Below are 6,158 nucleotides of genomic sequence, written 5' to 3' on the forward strand. Positions count from 1 at the left end.
GACAGCAGAGGGGAGCCTCTAAATCTGGACCCACACGTTGGAGTCCCTCATTGCCCCTTTCACATAATAGCACTGGGTGTTTTCATTCACTCATCATTGTGTCTCTTTGAATCTGCACAGGGAATGCAGATCTTAATTGAAAATGGACACACATCTGTGCTGTTCCTGAGTGACCTAATGAACACAAGACATGGGACAGAAATGCTGAGGAAAGTTAGTTATTGGCAGGATGCTCTGCCACAGTCCTTACACGGTCCCACAGAAGGCCTACGTCACGGTCTCTAAAGCGATTGTTCTTGCATATATCCTGCCTAACATGACAGCAGTGTCCTCTCACACAGGGCTGGGTTGTACAGACAGAATCAAAAGTTTTAAAATAATTCCTATGTTTGCCTAAGCGCATAGTCAGTGTTCACTCCTAAGGAAGGTCAGTAATGGTCTCTACAACGTTCCAATTGCACAACCATGGTGAGTAGAGACTCTCTGATTAACATGAGCTCAGAATTCTGGGAGGAATAGCACTGCCTATGACAATGTCTTGTACTGTTAGGCCTGGAAAACGCACCATCTTACATTATTAATGTGGTGATATACTGTGAACCCTAATAAAGTTTACCTGGTGATCAGTGGACAGAGGCAGCCACTAAATCAGACATAGCTATCAGGCTGTGGTGGCACACGCCCTTAATCCTATCACTCAGGAGGTAGAGATCTGTCTGGATCTCTGTGAGTTCAAGGTCACACTGGACTACACATGAGAGAAACAGAATCAGGCAGTGGTGACACACGCCTTTAATCCCAGGAAGCAATATGGCAGAACATAGAAAGGTACATAAGGTGTGAGGAAACAGGAACTTGCTCTCTTGAGGCTGAGGATTTCATAGAGGTAAGCTAGGGGCTGGCTGTTCTGCTTCTCTGATCTTTCAGCTTTCACTCCACTATCTGACTCTGGATGTTTTATTATACGACCTTTTAAGATCAGTGTTACAAGTAATGCCTCACAAAGACGAGGGCTTCCCCCTTGAGCCACTGGCCTGTTTGTAGGAACAGAAGAAGCCCTGAGGGAGTGAAGTCCTGAGCAAGTGTGTATTATTGACAAGGACATAGCCCAGGGGAAATGGGCAAATCCTTTCTCCCAGGTGGGCCAGGCTAGAAGTCACCAAAGCCTTCTTCTTGTTCAAGTGCAAGTGTTTACTGGTGCCTGATCAGTGTGTACAAAAACCAGCAGCTGCATCTTCCTGGTCTGGAAGGTTAGGCCTGAGACTGCTTGCCTGTGGAGACTTCCTGCCAGCAAGCAGCCAGCCACTCCCCCTGTGATGTACCTAACACACACACCGAAATTTCAGGTTGCTAGAGTTAGTAGATGCCCTGCATCAGAGCTTACATCTCAACCCTACACTCTGACCCCGTCTTTCTGTACATGTGTCTGTGTGTCTGTCCTTTCTTCACTCCCTAACATCCAACTCTAGCCCAGTGTGTTGATGTGCCAATGCATGGCAAAATTGTTATGTTAGCGAGGCAGGCACCTGATTGCCTGAAAAACCCACCCTATCAAGATCAATATAAACAGGGATAGCGACACCCCCTTTTTTTTGGGGGGGGGGGTGAAATTCTACCCTTTCTACCAAAGTATAATTTTTGCATTCCCAGTCTCCACAAACTACCTGTGAGATGTATATTCATTCTGTATGAATGTCTGTCTGACTATGATGATCCTGAAGATACTAATTTTACTTTCACACAGACTCAGGTTTGGAAGACTTAGAGAAAGGTTTACAAATAACTCCACTACTGGCAATAGTGCCTGTTCTTAAAGTAAGTCCAGCATTGTTCCCCAGAGTGTTCCAGTTGCCTAAGATCCATAGATCCTGCTTGAATGAAATGAACCCCAGAACAGAGGATGGATTAACATTATATATTAAGATATCAAGTGTTGTAAGATAAAGAAAGGCCATCATCTTACATCATTAAGGCCTCATACATATGAAGGTGATTCCCTTTAGATGTGGGCCAATTGATGGAAGCCTCAGGTTTACAAAGCAAACACTTTATCAAAAGAGTTACCTCCTTTGCCCTCAAAAAGATATAGAAAGGGACATGGGAAAACTTACTGTTCAGAGACAGGCTGATCTTTATACAACAAGTAAGTTCTTCCATTCTATTTATTCACATGCCCCTAGACAATAATTTTTAAGATTGCAAAGATTTTTGTTTGTATGACATGTGTTCATCTGATTGACCTTGTCAACAATCAGTTCCTATTTTCATATGCATATTTTCCATAAGTGATGGCATGAAGGAAATAATTATAAATGAAAGCATTGGAAAGAGAAGGCGGCAGGAACATGGGCTTTGGTTTGCTAACACAGATGAAAACAAACTACATGCATTTCTGGACCACACAACACAGTCATTTTTTGTACTTGGAATTTACTGTCTTCCTTTGTGGAAAAGGATGACAAAGGGGCAATAAAATAGAGTGGGTTCTTGTAGCCTCTCAGTTTCCTAAGTAGACTCATATTAAGTGGCAGGACACGGTCAATGTACATGGCTATGTGTGTTCTGGATTGAATTGTATGCAGGTGGTGCTGCATGTGGAGTGTTTGGGAGCTTTGGGGTGTGGAGCCTATCCTGAGTTAGTGAGTCATTTAGGGCCAACCTCCAGGTATTGGAGTCCAGTTCCACCTCTGCTTATTCTGTTTCCTTGGTATGGATGCAACATACCAAAGTGGTCTCCTGCAAATGAGGCCACCTAGCCTTCCCTGCCAGCTGCCAGGTACTCTCAAACATTACAGAATGATCCCCCTTCAATAAGTCACATGGACACTTCCTTCCTTCAGTGAATCTTCTTAGGTCATATCAAGGTGGAAAAAAAACCAAACAAAACCAATGAATGATTCCATGAGAGTCTCATCATGGTTTCTGTCTGTTTAGAAGGCCTCACACTGCATCTGACCCAGAGTCCATGACCTACAGGTAAGAGTCTTTGTTTTTCAGGTGGGTCTGACTACACAAGTCATTCTCAGCACTGTGATCATCATCATTAGCCATGACTGAAAGAAAGCCAGGGGAGAGAGTGAATCACACACAGTGTCTGCCATAGGTGAAGCCACACTGCCTCACACAAGAACCATCTCTGCTTTCCTTTGGTTCATATCATGCCACCAGAACCAAAATAGGCATTTCAATGTGGTTTTATGCTCTGTGGTGGTAGTTCTACTGGTGGACTAGAGAAATTAATTTCCACTTTAAAACTACTACAATGATTCTTCATTCTCTTTATAGTGGGGATACTATACAATCTACAACTACTAATAATAACTATAATTAATTACTGAATTTCCACTGTACCGTCATTAGTGCCACAGGTCTTTTGCAGCATTGTTTCAGACCTTTCATTGATTGTAGAGGTAACGGAGCACCGAATGCCTAGCTTCCGCAATATGGCTACAACTTGAATGCAATCAAAACAAGAATGTTTAGTTCTGCTGAATTCATTTAAAAAAATAAGGAACTAACAACTGTTTTATGTTTAACATTCCATCTCATTACTGATTTGGGAGTACACTCATCTGATTCAAAATATCACCTTTGGACAATCCTGGAAATCAGTGTTGACTCATTGGAGATATGACATGGTCGGTATAGGTGGGGTATCAATTCACATGGGTGAGACAGTATCAACAGAAGGGCAGTGTGACTGTGTGAAGTGACCAGCATCCAAATCCCTCCAATAGCCATGTAAACACATTGAAAATGCAATTGCTCACTTCTGCATTCTTGACTCTTGACACTGTAGTTTCCTAAGAACTTACATTGCACCTAAGAATCTAAATAAGTAAATGAAGGAAGAGCTCTGGTTTGCTGTGGATAGTGCTCTGTATACTGTGAATGTGTGGCTATGATTGGTTAATAAATAAAATGGTGATTGGCCAGTAGCTAGGCAGGAAGTATAGTATAGGCGGGAAGAGCAGAGAGGAGAATTCTGGGAAGAGGAAGGCTGAGTCAGGAGTCTCCAGCCAGACACAGAGGAAGCAAGATGTGAAGGCAGAACTGAGAAACGGTACCAAGCCATGTGGCTAAACATAAATAAGAATTATTGATTAGTTTAAATGTTAGAGCTAGTCAGTGGTAAGCCTGAGCTAATGGCCAAGGAGTTTTAATTAATATAAGCTTCTGTGTGTTTACTTGGGTCCAAGTGGCTGCAGGACTGGCAGTTGAGAGAGGTTTGTCCTGAGCATGGACCAGGTGGGACACAGGAAAACTTCAGCTACACTGGTAACAAGCACTAGTACCACAAAGGTGCTCTATGGTGCTTGGTCTCTCCAGAACCACCACCTGGATGGTGATACTTACAACCAGAGAGGCTGTTTGGATGACTTCTGGAAAGAACATAAACATATGCTTGCTTCATTATTTATACAGCACAGCTTTTTAAAGTTCACACACATATCTCGTATTACCTTCACAGAAAGGCACTAGAGAAGAAGACAATCAACATCTCCTACTTTGGACCTGAAGGCACTGTGCTAGTTAGCTACTAATGGCACTGTGCCTGAGTAGATGACAGAAAAAAAGAACAGGACAGATGTTCTACTTTTCAATCCCTACTACAAAAAGTCACCATTCCTCACAAAGGAGTGGAGTAAGGGAACAACGCTTGTTTAATTGTATGGCATTCCTCTGCCACTACTTCACATGATCAGCTCCTCTCAGTGAGTCTTTCAGGCATTTTCTTATGGCCTAGACTGGCCAGTGATTGGAGATGAGATTAAATTCATGAGAACCATGAGCCCCCTTCTAGAGTACTAGATTAACCAACCTATGTTGTGTCCACATCACACTTTATGCACTGTTGAGTATCAAACCCAGAGACTCCTAAATGAAGACCTGCTACTCCAATGACAGAGCAAAAGCACAAACCCAGTACACCATAGCTTTCTCTGTCTTTCACAGTTGTGAATGACTGTCACCTGATCCATGGATGCTACCTATGTTTTCTGATCGCTGATACAGAAAGGGTACTGTTTGTGTTTTCTATAGGCAGGATTATTTCTGGGTATATGCTGGAAAGCTGAATGGATTCATGCAAAATGACAGCTCATGTCTCCATGGGGAGAAAATCTGAGCCAATTCTAAAAATGTCACTTTCATCCCAAATACCTGGGAACATGGTTGGCTCTTGTAGTCCCTAGCTATCTAGCTTGGTCACTCACATCCCTCTCCTGTAGCAGCAGGGTATGCTGAGAAATGAATCCAGCATATATGGCTATGGTGAGCTCTGAACCAAGTAATGTAGGAAAGGCATGGCCTCAGATCTCTTCATTGACAAAATTGACATGTGTAATTGGAAAATCTTTTGGGAGAAAACACATAAAGATGTTTGTTGATACATGAAATCCCAACAAGAGTAAATGAGAGAACCACATACACAGGACCATGATAGGTCTCTTGGGATATCTGTTGTTATCTTACCTAAATTTACAATCTTGTTGCCATTAGATTGCTTTGAAAAGAATGAGGAACCAATATGACCTCATAGAGCCTGTGACAGCTTGACTTCACAGGTTTAAGCCAGACAGGCTCCTAGAGCTGAGAGTTGGAAGTAGACATGGGCTCCCATCCCTAACCAAGAAGCTATCTGCAGCTGACAAGCTCTCACAAAGGAAAAAGTACTTTTCCCCAGTGGTGTGTCAACCACACTCCAGGGCAGTCCCCATGCCCAACAGGAGATGGCCAACACAAAACAAACTCAATGGTGTTTTTCTAGATTTCTGTGTCTTACATTGTTTTGTTTGGCATTTTCTGTTTTACTGAGCTTTTGCTAGTATATTATAGTTTCTGATTCTGTGTTTAAATGCGGGTGTGTGTGTGTGTGTGTGTGTGTGTGTGTGTGTGTGTATGTGTGTGTGGTGTGTATATGTGTGCTTTTTCCTTTTTTTAAATTACTTTTATTGTTTTTCACATTGCCTGTTTGCTTTCTAAAGAGAGAGGAGGCATGGAGTTGTCAGGTGGGGAGGTGGGGAAGATCTGAAAAGAAATGGGAGAGGGGAATAGGATGATTTCTTAAAATTTAAAAAAGATTTGTACATAAACAAGTAAATAGAAGTTGTGAACCAGACAAAGACAACAAGTATATGCAGAGTTCTTATCTACAG

The sequence above is a fragment of the Peromyscus maniculatus genome, chromosome 7, assembly GCF_049852395.1.
Source record: "Peromyscus maniculatus bairdii isolate BWxNUB_F1_BW_parent chromosome 7, HU_Pman_BW_mat_3.1, whole genome shotgun sequence".
NCBI classification, from domain to species: domain Eukaryota; kingdom Metazoa; phylum Chordata; class Mammalia; order Rodentia; family Cricetidae; genus Peromyscus; species Peromyscus maniculatus.